A 14,512-nucleotide genomic window follows, 5' to 3' on the forward strand; every position below is an offset into this window, starting at 1 on the left:
TGGAAAGAAAAGATACACAAAAGCGCGGCGCCTGCTCTGCGCCGGAAAGAAAAAAATATACAAAAGCGCGGGGCATGCTTTCACGTGACACAGATTGGCCAATGGGGGAGCGGAGGAGGCTGGGGCGACAGGAGGGGTGGAGGAGGAAGCGCCTGGGTGAGCGGGGTGGCGGAAAGATCTAAGAATGGCGCTACTTTTGGAAAATTGAGGGGCTTTAGCACGTGCGGGATGATGGCGCCATCTCTTGAGCCTTCTTGTAACATCCTTCCTTTTTTGGCGATAACCTTTCAACCGACGACAAAATCCTCGAACCTCTTGGGAAGTCTTGTGTTTCTTTGAGGTCTGATGGTGGTGCGGTTTGCCTGATTTGTCGCGCTGGTATCCTCTTCTGGTGGTGGTGTAGTGTCGGGCTGTTCTTGTTGGCTTTTGTCGGCAGTCGCGGAAGGTCTTGGTCTGATAAATACTCGGTTCCTTCGCAGCACGCTTTCACCAACTTGAACTTCATACGACCTTTCGTCAATTCTTCTAGTTATTGTTCCTTTGACCCATGTCCTGCCTTTCAGTGGTCGAACTGTGACACTTTCACCTTCGCTTAGGCTCGGCAAATCCTTGGCTTGTCTGTTGTAGTACAGCGTTGCTTTTTGCCTTTTCGCCTTTCTTTTCTCGCTCACGTCGACTGCTTTAGGTTGCAGTAGCTCCGATGGTGTTGGCAAAGTCGTTCTAGTGCGGCGACTCATGAGTAATTGCACTGGACTAGCGTTGAGTCCTTGCAGCGGAGTGTTTCTGTAATCAAGAAACGCCATTTGTGGATCTGAGTGGCTGTCTTCTGCTTTCTTGAGCAGCATTTTTGCCGTCTTTAAGGCTGATTCAGCCATTCCATTGGAACGCGGGTATCCTGGGCTTGACGTTTTATGTTCAAAGTTCCAGCTTTTCGAAAAGTTGTCGAATTCCTCGCTGGTGAATTGAGGTCCGTTGTCGCTTATCAGGATTCTTGGTATTCCGTGTCTTGCAAAGTGAGACTTCAGTTTGAGTATTACTTGAGTGGAGCTCATTGATTTCAGTTGGTCCACTTCCCAAAAGTTGCTGTAGTAATCCACTGTGATCAAGAAGTTATTTCCGTTCAATTCGAAAATGTCGCATCCAACTCGCTCCCATGGATAGCTTGGTTCAGAGTGAGGACAGAGAGTTTCTCGTTGCTGGGAGTGTGCGTGCTTTTGACACACTTCGCACCCTGCGATGAGGTCTTTTAATTCTGCATTCATTCCAGGCCTATACATCTCCTTTTGTTAACTTTTGTTAACGGAGGTTAACTGGGTTTATTAAGCATGGAGTACACAGGAATGGGTGTGGTTACATGGAGGTACAGAGAGTAGAGTGTCTTGAGACGGGGCGGCGGCCGACCAGCAGGTGAGGAGCAGGAGAGCCAGACGCAACTTGATATGTCGTCTGCTCAGAGTTCATAGAGGAGGAGGGCTGCCGCGACGGTGGGAGCGGAAGTTTCAGAAGGGGCGTGCGGCCAGCACGTGCGGGATTGGCGCGCCATCTCTTGAGCCTTCTTGTAACAGTAACGTATGCTCAGAATGTCGAACGTAACAACGGGATTCTTTATTTTTCTTAGTAGGAAGAATTTCATCGAGTTAGTTTCACAAGAACAAAAAATACAAGGTGCAAAAGCAAACGCGGTTCAGAATTGTGTGTAACTGGCATTAACATGAATGGCTGCTTCCATGCTCCGCTGCAGAGAATCGTACAGAGATTGCACAAACTCGCAGTCTTGCTTAATGCGGTACTATTCCGCTGCAACAGCAAGCCACACTTCTTCTTTGCTTGTTGCACCCAAGTTCATGTGTGCCAATTTCGATTGAAGAACTCCCCACATTTTCTATAATGTTGAAGTCCGCGCCCTTTGGCATCTATTGCAGCTGTCAAACTCCTCGCTCTTCTAAGAAGTCTTTGACGACTTTAGCTTTGTGGACGGGGCTGTGGTCCTGCTGAAGCCAGTAAAAGCCATCCTTAAAGGGCCCGTCCAGGGCAAACGGGACGAGGTAGCTGTCAAGGATATCGCAGTGGCACGCCGCATTATACTTTGCTGGAAGCTGCACAAGTGGGCCCAGTTTATCTCTGCAGATAGCTCCCCAAGCATTCACAGCTGTGCGCCCACTGCTGAGCACATTGTGCAAATACCCAGGCTCATACCTGCGTGAAAAAAAAAAAACTTTATCGTTAGACATGTGGGCAAGCGCCATTCTAAAACTCGTTTTGCTGATGTGCAGACATGATCCTTAGCTTCCAGACAAAGTTAAAGGTCTCTGGAACAAATTCCAAAACGGCCACTCGAGCATTGCACACACAAAACAGCATCCAGATTATCACCCTTATTGCTCTGCCGCTGCATTGCCAGCCTGTCTTTATTTCACAAATTCTTCCAGAGCCCTATGCACATCGCACCTTATATTCTTCCCCCAGCATGCATATCTCATCACACCAGCCATCACCTACAAGTTGCCTGTCCACGGTACCGCACCATCACTTTTTCTAATTCCTTCTTTCTTCGTGCAGCTGCAGGCTGGAACAGTCTTCCAAACAACATTGCCATCATCAATCGCCCCAGTCTTTTCGCTGAAAATGTAAAAACTTTCCTGATATTGTGGAATTGTACTGTTAATTCTTGCCACCCCTTATGTAACACTCATTTTGTGGGGCCTTTAAGGTAATAAAATGAAATGAAATGAAATTATTCGCCCACGCCGAAGATATAGCACTGGCAATTACAAAGTTTGACATCAATAAGAGAATAATGTTAAATCTTACCTGCAGTTGTACAGGCGCCATAGGCACCCTGCAATGCAGTTTGTAGATCAGGCTGCGCCATCTGGCGGTTGAAGCAAGAAGCTTGAAGGCGTTCCAGGTGATCACGCGCGCATGGGGACGCTTCTTTGCTGCCATTGCCTCAATTGTTCAGTGTGCGCTTTTAGAGCTTCTGTCTTTTGCATCCGAAAGAGAATCTGTGCACCAGTTGAAGGTCCAACGGCGTCATCGGACTCTTGTCATCAGCCCCCTGCCAAAGCTGTCAAGAAGAAAAGTGGGCGGAGGTACTGCTCTGTAAAAGACTGTCACAGTTGTGAAGGGTCGCCAGGCGTGAGGCTGTACAGCTTTCTGTCGCAGCCTTGGGAGAAAAGACGCAAAGGCAAAAATGGATTATCGCTATGCGACGAGTCAAGTAAGTAAATTCCTATTTGTAAACGGAAATCGCTGCATATTACGCAAGCATCCAAGGATGATGTTCATATTTTAGTTTGTGGCAATCGGTTAACAGATTGTTGGCCAGTGTACGGGGAGTTTTCACGTGGTGGTTGCTTAAGCTTACTGTTTGGTCAGTTTCGCGGTTTGTAGGTTGATAACCTTTCCATTGAAATTGCAGGCATGGTACTGAGGATATAAAGAAAGCGCAGTACAACCATTGGCAATAGCTTGAGACGCACTGTGCTCAGCCTTGTGGCTTGAGAATGATGATCAAACTACTCGTAGACGTGTTCATCGCAAGTAATGAGGAACTGAATGTTCAATGGGAGCCATTCTCCGTATTGGTCGTGCTTTATTTTGTTTCGATGCTACATGCTCTTCGCGGCAATGTCATACGTGGTTGACTTCGGCGGACAAGAAACGCCAAACGACCTGCGCTGTCATGCGCTTTTCCTGCCGACCGACCACTTGGCTATTTGTCCATGCGATTATTCATGCGATTTATCCCGAACTGTTGTATTGGTACATAATCTGCTCTACGATGCTCTACCATAAAGAAAAGTTGTTGTGACACTCAAACTGGGGAGAAAACAGTGTGCATGAGGTGCATCAGGTTAGTAATACATGGAGAAAGCATTCATATGTGCAGCGTATTTTCCTGTTGTTTTAATCACGACCCTTCCATTGATTGACTCTACTACACCTGTTGCAGCAGATTGATGGTAATTACTCATGTTTTACTTATTTCAGTTTTGGAGACTCCTCAGATTGGCAGCCTAATTGGGATTCTAGGATGTGCTTCAAACATTTCGTGAATGGCGAGAAAAGCACAATTGAAAGCCACCCAGGCTATGTACCTACAATTTTTCCAGTAGTGTACAAGAAGAGGTCCACTTCACATACTGACTAGATTTAATTTAATAGGTAAGCTTCTCTCTGATGTCCTATTTGGGTTTTCGTTTGCGTCAGAAGCTGGGATTGTTGAATATGTTCCGTCTTTTCCCATTTAGCTTCACCATGGACCAGTTGGTCTCTACTAATAAATGTGAGTGCATGCGTGTACATGTGCCCAGTGCAAAAGACGTGTACTGAGAAGGTTCAGTGGCATTCAAGCTTCTGCAAGACTTCTTACGTTTGGGATCACTGCAAGTCCCCTTAATGTATTCAAGGGTGCTCTTCCCTGAGCTGTGGAACATGTCATTTTGCTTGCACTTATGTGGACACTTGATCTCGAGAAGGTATGTTTCTCCAGCCAAACAAAATATACCATTTGGGCTACCACACAGCAAAGGCTGGTCGGGGTGGATGAGCAGACCCATCTGAAATAATTTGCAATTATGTTACAGTCAGACACAACAGGTGCTCGAGGAATATGTGTCTTGTCAAAGGCTTTCATAATAGTGGTCAAGTAAGATACTAGTCTTTCAATCTCTTCAAAGCTTAATGCATGAGCAAGTCTAATGCAACTCAGTTCCACAATGTGCATCATATTTCGGTGGCACGGGCCAGAGCATCTTTTTAATTATCAATCATTATCATAAACACGCTTCAATCATATCAGACACGCTTCAGTATAAAAATTTTCGTTACTTTGGCTCCCTCCCTCATCTTGCAAGAACATCCTTATGTTACTTCAAAAATGTACTTGCTGGAGACACAGCACACAAATGTATTTGAGGATGGCTGCAATAATGTACATCTTGGATTTTCGCCAACCATTTCCACTCTATCTGACGTCGTGCGAACTTCAATTTTTACTGATGACTTGTTGCCAATACATGTTCTTACAACCTGCAGTTTGCACAACTGAAAGACATGGCGAACACACGCACATCATCGATGTGCCTCTACACAAGTTGCCAAAATATTCTCGATATGGCCAAATGTACTATTGATGCACACGACTGAGTTAAGGCGGCGCGACTTATCAAGGCCCTTCGTGCAGTAGAGGAAACCACCAATTAGCACTTTTTTGTACGAGATGCCGCAGTTACACGTCTCTTCCTTTCCGAAAAAACACAAGTGCTCTCGGGAGTTCTTTTGCAGATTGTACCCCCTTAAAAAGTACTTCATTAGCCGGTGCTTTGACTGGGCATCCTCAAAGTGGGAACATTTGTCCCATATGAGAAGGTGTGACAAAATAAAACTTCTCAACGACTTGCCAGCCAGCATAGCGTGTGCCGTTTACAAGTTGAACGAGCTGCCCATTCATGCCCTCAAATGCATATGCTGAATAATTCCATAATGGACCCCCATACTTTCACTGATGCAACAAGGTGTTGTGAAAGGTGGGCGTTGTATATCATGGGTGCTATTCCATACAGATCTTGGTACTCCCTCACAAACTCATACATTGTCCTGCCAGCTTTGTTTTTCTGCAGCAACTCTGTCAGCAAGAAGAAAGTGCATCACCCTGACAAACTTCAATCAATTCTTGTAATAAACTCTTGGCAGAATCTTATGTAGCACTACTGCAGAATAACGACAACCAGTTACCGTCGGTCTGGTGCTTTCCAGTACTTCCCTAGTTTAAGCGAGCGTGGCAGCCTAGAAATCTCCCAGATAGGTTTCAAAAGATGCAGCCGCTGGTCGATTTCATCAATTTTGCCTCCAAGACTGTATGGAAACAACATGGAGCTGTCATACCACATGAATGCCATGTGCCTAACAAAGGAAAGCCAGCGCACACAGTATGCATGTAGTCGACAACTAAACCTGCAGGAAATATTAAAAAATGCCAAATCGAACAGCACGTTTGAACCTACTGGCCCTTGCGCCATTAAAAACCACATATCATCATCATCATTATGGGCACGTTTGAACCTTTGACACCACATTGGGCTTGCAGTGTTGCCTCTGCTTTAGCAGCATTTCGCAAAAGTGTCTCGTGTTCTGGGCGCTGGTCGAGTAGAAACAACAGGGTACACTCGGACATGACCGCTGCCTTTCCTAACAACTTGTCCCTCATGCATGCACCATGCACAGCCATAAGAGCCATTAAATTGGCTCATGTTCATAACCATGGTTCTGGCCACTGTGTCGACGCAACAGCGCCCTGGAAAAATTTGCACATTTAGAACATTTCAGGTCTGTACACTGGAAACCACTGCTGGAAAGAATGTTCATTTGTTCAACAAATGGCTTGAGAAAGGAATTCATTTAGGTCTTGTGGTATGGAACCACAACCGAGTTAGAAGCATGTGTTTCGTTCTCACTTTTTGGAGTAATTCATTTATTTGAAGAAGCAGTGGCCAGATGCTGTACCCAGATGACTCGTAAAGAGGAGCACCATCTGTATTCCACGTTACTGACAAGTCATGAGTAGACATTGGCAGCTTGTGGTAACCCTGGCTTGTCGTTAGCTCGCCTACATCATATGACAACTGTCTAGGCAACAACTAAAAGTTTAGTGCAGCGAGCGAAAGTTTGCCCTTGACTTGTTTGGCAATGTCTAATATAAGAAAATAGTTTTCATTTTTTTCTAGTGTGTTGAAAACAAAATCAGCACCACTGGTGGAACAGTGTAGTTCCTGTGCCTATCTCTTGCCCAGATAAGTGAACAAGATGGGCAATAGAAGTGCAATGTGGCATTCTCCCTAGCATTTGTAATTTGCTTAAACAAATGTACTTCGACGTTGGTATGGCAGCTTCCTCAGGCACGTGGGCTTCAATGAGCTTTGGAAGACTCTCAATTGCCTCCTTTGTGGTGTTATGCCGCTGGTAATGTCCAAGAATAAGCACCATGCTCTCACCAACGGTCACACGTGATCCAGGGTACAGTGGCTCATCCTGCGAAATGAAAACAGTCCTGAATACTGAACCGTCATACATCACATCACCTGTATGCAGGATTACAATACATAAAAATTGTCAGGTTGACGGGTTTATGTGCACAGTAAAAGTTGCAAGTTAAGCCTTGTGAGAAGAGTTAGTTAAAGCAAGAAAAAAACAAGCACATAGGTGCAAGCTATGCCACATCAAGAATTCCCATTTACCTGTTCCTTTCCTTTCTGCTTCTATACTCAAATGCTTTGCTTGCACTATTTTGTTCTGTGGTTGTTGAAACACAGGTTGTGTTATACTTCTGTCAAACGGGCACCCACAAACTCTTTTTAACTCCGTCGTCTTTATTATCTCAACCATGCAGGGGCGCCTGTGTCAGCAGGCGTTTGGTGTGTTGCGACACCACGTACCCGAGCACACGAGGGTTGGACCCTCCCGCATGTAACCGTGCGCAGCATAGCCGTGTCCGGGGAAAGGGGGATCCTGGGGGTTGAGCCGATGCCGGGTGTTTGGACCGTTAAGGCCCCCCGGCGAAGGCAACACGCCTCTTTGGCCTCTGCTTAACGTAGACGGCACCTCCAGGCTGTCCCACCTGGGGGAAATCAGCAGTCGCCTTTTCCTGTCTCCCTCTTCAATCTTTTTGTTTCCTATCTTCTTTCTTTTACTGTCACTCAATACACTCAAAAATCCAGTACTTAATGAACTCTATTCCTTCTTGTGTAATAGCGTACACATCTAACCAGCATATTGACACGTGTACTTTATCGGGCGACCACGTTTCGCCGCCTAAGTGTTATCGCACAGCGCGGGACGCGCCTGCATGTATCCGAAGTTTCTGGAAAGTTATCGATGCTTCTATTCGGTGTCTGTTGTCGCCGTACCTTATGTTATCTGATTTCATCGCCTGCCGCGAATGGTGTAGAACTTTGTGGAAGGCACGCGGGTCCGAATGATTAGTCTGGAACATTCGACGACTGCTGTATAAAAGATGACGCGCTTGACCCGCTGATCAGATTTTCGACGATCGCCGACTGTGTTCGGCGCTCTCATTGTGCTATAAGTGTAGCCTGTTTTGTAGGCACAGGTTCGCCCAATAAAAATCTAGTTTTGCCTTTCACAGTATTGCTACTGTGTTCTTTGACGTCACGACCACGTGACATCTGGTGGAGGTGCTTTGCGTTCACGTACTGCCCCCTCAAAGCCGTGACCCAAGCCCATACGCGGAAGACAACACCAACGTCGCCAAAAACCAGCGAGGTAGCCGCAGGCTACAGGGACTGCCCCCGGAGGACGGACTTTTGCCTGAGACGACCAGGAATATCGCCACCAAGTCCACCCCAATGGCAGCCCCAGCGTCCCCCGTCGTGCTGCAGCAGCCCAGGGAGCCCCCGACGTTCCGCGGTTCAACGTTCGAGGACCCGGAAAGCTGCCTTGAGACGTATGAGAGAGCCGCTACATTTAACAACTGGAACAGCGACGACAAACTGCGACATGTCTTCTTCGCATTGGAAGACGCGGCCAGGACGTGGTTCGAGAACCGAGAAGCCACCTTAATGACCTGGGGCCTGTTCCGAAGCGGCTTCCTGCAGACATTCGCAAGCGTCGTACGCTGAGAACGAGCCCAAGCGCTATTAGAAACCTGGGTGCAGCTACCTAATGAGGCAACCGCGATCTTCACGGAGGAAATGAGCCGTCTCTTCCGCCACGCTGACCCAGAAATGCCAGAGGAGAAGAAAGTCCGCCTACTCATGCGTGGCGTGAAGGAGGAACTTTTTGCCGGAATGGTACGAAGCCCACCGAGGAGTCGACGAGTTTCTTCGTGAGGCTACCAGCATCGAGAAGACACTCGAGATGCGAAACCAGCAATTCGACCACCGCACGAACTCGACAAACTACGCCGAAGTTCAGTCACTGGCCACCGACGACCTACGCGAGACTATCCGAGCGGTCGTGCGGGAAGAGCTACAGAAGCTGTTTCCATCATCACAGCCTCAAGTGGCTTCGATTGCCGACGCTGTACGTGAGCAACTCCAACGACAACTCGGAGTAGCCCCTGAATCGCCGTAGCCTCAGCCGCAAGCGATGACCTCCGCCGCCTTCGCCCGCCGTCAAGGTCCCCCTCCACGACCGCGCCAGGGCCCCGTCACCGCCGCCCAGCGCAGCTACCCGAGGAAGACAGACGTTTGGCATGCTCCTGACCACCGCCCGCTCAGCTACCACTGCGGAGAAGCGGGTCGCATCTACCGACGATGCCCATATCGGGAGATGGGACTGTGAGGTTTCGCCATCAACGCTCTGCGCCCGCAGCTAGGCAAACGCCCTCGCGATATCGCCGACTACCTTGCCGCTACTCAGTGGAGCCCTCGATGGCCGTCCCGTTCGCCGTCCCCAAGCCGCTAACTGTCGCCGCAGCACCGACCATACACCGGCCCAACCCAGGGCCGCTCTACGAGCCCATATCCAGAAAACTAAAACCAGCAACCGATGGAGGTGCGGTTGCTGTTCGTCGAACTGACGAAGATCCTCCGCTGCCGACGAAGACGACGAAGGGACCATCTCGACGACATAATAATGACCCGCCGCCATCCCGACGAAGTCGGGAAGCCAAGACTACACCGACAAAAGACGACTTGACGACGCGACGTTCCAGCTTCAGTTCAACACGACGCAGCTGTGATCCGACGCCAAGACCTAACTGCAACGCCAGACAAAGAACCACTGACCTCGACGTGCTTCTCGACGGCCACGCAGTTGCCGCCTTAGTGGACAAAAGGGTCAATTACTCTGTAATGAGTGGACACAATGCTGCCCAGTTGAAGAAAGTTAAGACTACATGGGAAGGCCCTCAACGTTGAACCGCAGGAGGGCACCTCATTACGCCGACTGGAATCTGCACGGCAAGAATAACTATTCCTGACCGGACTTACCCTGCCACCTTCGTTATCCTCCAACAGTGTTTACGAGATGTCATTCTCGGTATGGACTTCCTGGACCAACACGGTGCAATCATCGACCTGAAGTCGAAGTCAATAACGCTGTCGGATGATAAAGCGATGCAGCCGGAGAGCCCTCCTAGTCACCACGCCTTGAGTGTGCTTGAAGATCAAGTGAGCATCCCGCCTCGCTCCAGCATTGTTATTTCGGTTGGCACCAAAACACCCGCTGATGTAGAAGGCGTCATCGAAGGCGACCGACGTCTACTGCTAGACCGTGAAATTTGCGTCGCAAGAGGGATCGCTCGACTGCATGGAGGGAAAACCGAAGTGTTGCTGACAAACTTCAGCCGGGAGTTCAAGCACACCAACAAGGGCACGACGATCGCGTACATCGAGGAAATTCTGGAAACCAGTAACGCATTTGTCCTCTCGGATTCCGCCCCATCTACCCCGACGACTATGGTGCGTCAGGAGAGGGTGCACGGTCTGCAAGTGATCATGTTGAGGTGCTGGTAGTCCACACAGAACCGCATGGAACCATCTCATAACATGGACGATGGAGGATGGCCATGGACTCGTAGATCAAATTACCTCGCGGCAAAGCATGTCACTAACTTGTTCATTGATTACACGACGTTCTGCAGGAGATGCACGATATAGACGTTGCCGCAGTGGTAGTTTTTTGAGCCAGTGTCGGTGCAGTGTGTAACACTTCACGTCCGGCTCAGGGAATAGTGCCCAAGATCGAAAGAACAAAATTCTAAGAGGCACAAAAGCTGCAAATGCTGGACCAGTGTAAGGCCATCGACAATACAAGAACCAAACATACCACTGGGCGATGTCAGATGTAAAACTGCAGTGAGCGCAGTGTAACTAGCAGAGTAATTGTCGTCGGGCATGTCCATAACTTGTACGTCGTTGAGTACTTCTACATTGGTACAAGACATTCCCTGCGGAGTCCTATAACATGGTATGGGAATGGCTTGCAAATGAAAATGGTACTGTAGCCCTGTGTGATGGCCACTGCCGCAGAACGTAGCAGCAGACCTTTCCGAGTTGTCAAGTGGATAAGTGGAGACGGTAGTGCAAGAGCATCTGAAATTCTGCTGCAGTACATGGACACGAGCATTGATGCATTAGGAGGAACGTAGGTGGTGGCGTCTTGGACGAGTAGTTTCCTCGAAAGTGAAGATTTCTCAGTGAGCAGTAAATCTAACAGTGGCGAGAGTTCTGTTTTGGCCTGTGCACAATGCCGTTGGCTAATGGCATTGTGACGTGAGACCAAATCCCAGCCAAGGATGTCATGAGAGCACGGGGGAAGGATGAATTCTATGTTGTATAGAATGTTGTCAATAACAAGCAGGGCAAGCCGCGAAGGAGTTAATGTGCTGAGTACTAACTTTGCAGAGGGACAGTCCAGAAAGGGGCACTGTAACTTTCTGAAGTAAGCTACAAAGCTTATTGTCCATAACACATACGGCAGCTCCTGTTTCCACAAGTGCATATGTGCGAGTTGCAAACGTCAACAAAACAAAAATGTTTGAGGGTCTGCATTGAGGACTTTCACATTTCAACGGTGCTTCAGCCCTTGCCTCTACGACTGTGACAATTAGTTTTACTCCTCCCGAGTTAGCGGTCGAGGGCGAATTGGTGACAGTGAATGGCAGGTAGTTGGCATTGGGCACAGTGTCGGTGACATAGCCGACGGGGAGTCGTAACATAGATGGTTGGCTGGCTTGTCACTGGTGGTGCGGCGCTACGCTGCGGCCTACTTCTGCACATGGTTACAAAAGTATGCAAAATGACTGGCGTAGCCGCACGCAAAGCATATTGGTCAGTTGTCGGGAGTACACCACCGGTTTTTGCTGGGGCAGGTCCCATCCATGCCAGAGGATGCATAGTACGAGGCAGCTGCTTATGACTGCATGGCAGGCTGCAATCGGGACCTAGCCACGACGTTGGTATAATGGAGAGGCATACCTGGAGATAGCGGTTGAATCCTTGCAACGACTTCAGCATAGCCGAGTGGTGCATTTATCGCGACCTGTTGGGGCGTCGGAACAACTACAGCGTAGCTTAGTGGTGCAGCCGCAGGAAGATGTTGGCGCTGGTCTGGCAAGATCTCGGCAATTTCTTGCTCGATTGCGTGATGGAGCAGATTTGAAGCATAAGATTTGAGGTAGGCTGTTTTATGTGCAGCGGCTGAGCGATGGTCATCAAAGAGAGCTCGCGTGCAACTTCCTGACAAACGCTTTGATTTCTGCTAGCAGAGCTGATTGTTCGGAGTTGGTAGCCAAACCAGCAATGTGTTCATTGCACAATGAAGGGCAACATGTCAATGAGCGCTGCCTGTGGAGCTCCTCGTAGCTTTGGCTTAGAGTGGTGATGTTAGTCACGGACTAAGGATTCTTTGCAAGTAGCGTTGAAAGTATCATCCTCTATTTCTTTCATGACACTTCAGGTTTTGTTGGGCTCCACCATTGCTGCAGCGACTCTCTTGCAGAAGTCAGGACATCTGCAATGTAGCTGATAAATGATTCACCCGGCTGCTGTGCACATTCTTCCTAACGCGACCTTCAATGCAGATTGCGCACAGCAAGGCGGCCAAACACATCCACTACACAGGTGTTGGACAAGGACCTCATGATCTCGTGGTTGTGTCAAAGGCTGGCCACAACCGCAAGATAGAAGAGCACGTTGCTTAGTTTAGTGGGATTGCCCCATTTGTTGTGGGCACTTACCGTCTCATATGACATCGGCCAGTCCTCCACGCCAGTGTCTTCCATGCCACTGAAAATGGCAAAGTCCCTGTGGTGAGGCACACCAGCGCACGACCGACTGAGGAGGCGCTTTCTGGGATGCGTCTTCAGGCATGGCTGAGCGTCCGGTACGGGATCAAAGTTCCAGGATTGATTTTGTAAGCCAAAGCACTCGCCATCTCTTGTAAAGGTGTTTATCACCAGTGTTTGGGCCGACCGTCATAGTAGGGCACGGACTCGGCATGGGCGGTGTTCCTCGAGCACACACTGGAGGTTGACCCACTAGAAAGTGCTGGAGAGGATGGCCCACTACAGCGTTCTTCATCACACTATAGTTTAAGTGTGCAATTTAAATTTGACAGCACTTTCTTTAGAGAAGAAAATAACGGAGTTTTGAGACACGGAGAGGCAAACTATAGTTGGTACCAACTACAAGTTTACAACTCTGGAATGCAACACTTGTGCTATATGTTGCCAAGTCTTCTAAATCACGGATTCTATCAATTTCAATTTGTTTTTGTGCTTCAAGCAAGTTTCACGTGAAAGTTAACGCGAGAGCATAATTTCATATACATGATGTCTCCATTGTATTTGCTACCTTGTTTAATGATGTAATCTGATGAAATTTCTAATAAAGCTGTGTTTCCGTGAACCCTTGTAACGGGCAGCGGGCTTGTCAAGCTGCCAAATGGCAGCTTTTATTCACTGCTGCCGTCTGTCAAATAGTTGAAATAAATGCATTGATAAATGGAAAGGACTAAAGCTGTGAATACTGAAATGCATAAAATTGTAAATACTGCAAGCACAGCAGCCTGTCATGCTTTGCTGGCAAACGAAAGCATGCAATGAAATCTGACAAAGTGTGAAATGATCTCGCAACAAGTTGGCCAGCAGTGACCTGAACCAGTGGAAAGTTTTCAAATGTTGCCTCTTCTCAGTTCTATTGCACCATTGAGAAATGCAAAAACAACAGTAAGGTGGGTGTGAAGGTTGCAGTTGTAGAAAGGCACTTTCCAGTCGCATCAAACATTTTAAATGCCTAAAATGCTCTCTGCGTACGTACCAGCCATGTGCAGCTTTCTGGCGGAGTCAATTTTTTTAGTGTCCTTTTTCTGACGATTCAGTTCGCAAAGCTGTTTATCCCACACTTCTACTTTGGAAAGGCATTGATAGGAAAGTTGCTCATGCTTTCTGTGGGAAAATGCAAGTCGCCATTCTACAGAGGCCAATCACTACGTTGATCACGAAGTGCTACAACCATCTGTGGAAATTATGCATTGTTATCGCTCCTGTGTGGCTGCAGTAATTATTGACAGTCAACGTGAGATGAATTTCAGCGTAATTTTTCTTTGTCTCATACAAATACAAAGGCTCTTTATTTCACATACATGCTCTTTATTTCAACTACAAATACAAAGGCTTTAAAAGTTCTTTCAACTGGCTACATAGCCTCTTCTCCTTGAGGTGGCATGAGTGGCTCCAAGCTGGTAGGTACAATTCCTGCCTCATAATGATTCAGAATGTCAAGCATGTGTATTTTACACGAACCCAAAAGATGGTCAGGCACCTTGCTCATCTGACCATTAAGGGATAATAAAAAGTGTTCATTGTTCGATATCTTTGTGTGTAGCTCTTTGGTTATATCATCAAGAAGTCTGTGTCATCTTTCTTGCGTTTAGTTTTTGGTGTTTTTTCGAGAGAAGAGGTTGGTGAATTGTGTAAAAAGGCAGTAGAAACATCTTGTGGAGAAGGCAAAGTAGGAAAAGATTGTGAAGAGGAAGAATGAGCTAC

The 14,512-nt window shown here is 47.8% G+C and overlaps 1 long non-coding RNA gene across 1 annotated transcript; it reads right to left on the minus strand.

Annotated features, from left to right (window-relative positions):
- Positions 1–1,531: 1,531 nt before the first annotated feature.
- On the minus strand, positions 1,532–14,153 carry LOC135897493 (uncharacterized). Its single transcript, XR_010563045.2, has 4 exons — positions 12,704–14,153; positions 6,996–7,032; positions 2,812–3,067; positions 1,532–2,196 (listed from the first exon to the last, which is right to left on the minus strand). It is a non-coding gene; the product is annotated as an uncharacterized lncRNA (long non-coding RNA).
- Positions 14,154–14,512: the final 359 nt, after the last annotated feature.

The sequence above is a fragment of the Dermacentor albipictus genome, chromosome 9 (assembly GCF_038994185.2).
Source record: "Dermacentor albipictus isolate Rhodes 1998 colony chromosome 9, USDA_Dalb.pri_finalv2, whole genome shotgun sequence".
NCBI classification, from domain to species: domain Eukaryota; kingdom Metazoa; phylum Arthropoda; class Arachnida; order Ixodida; family Ixodidae; genus Dermacentor; species Dermacentor albipictus.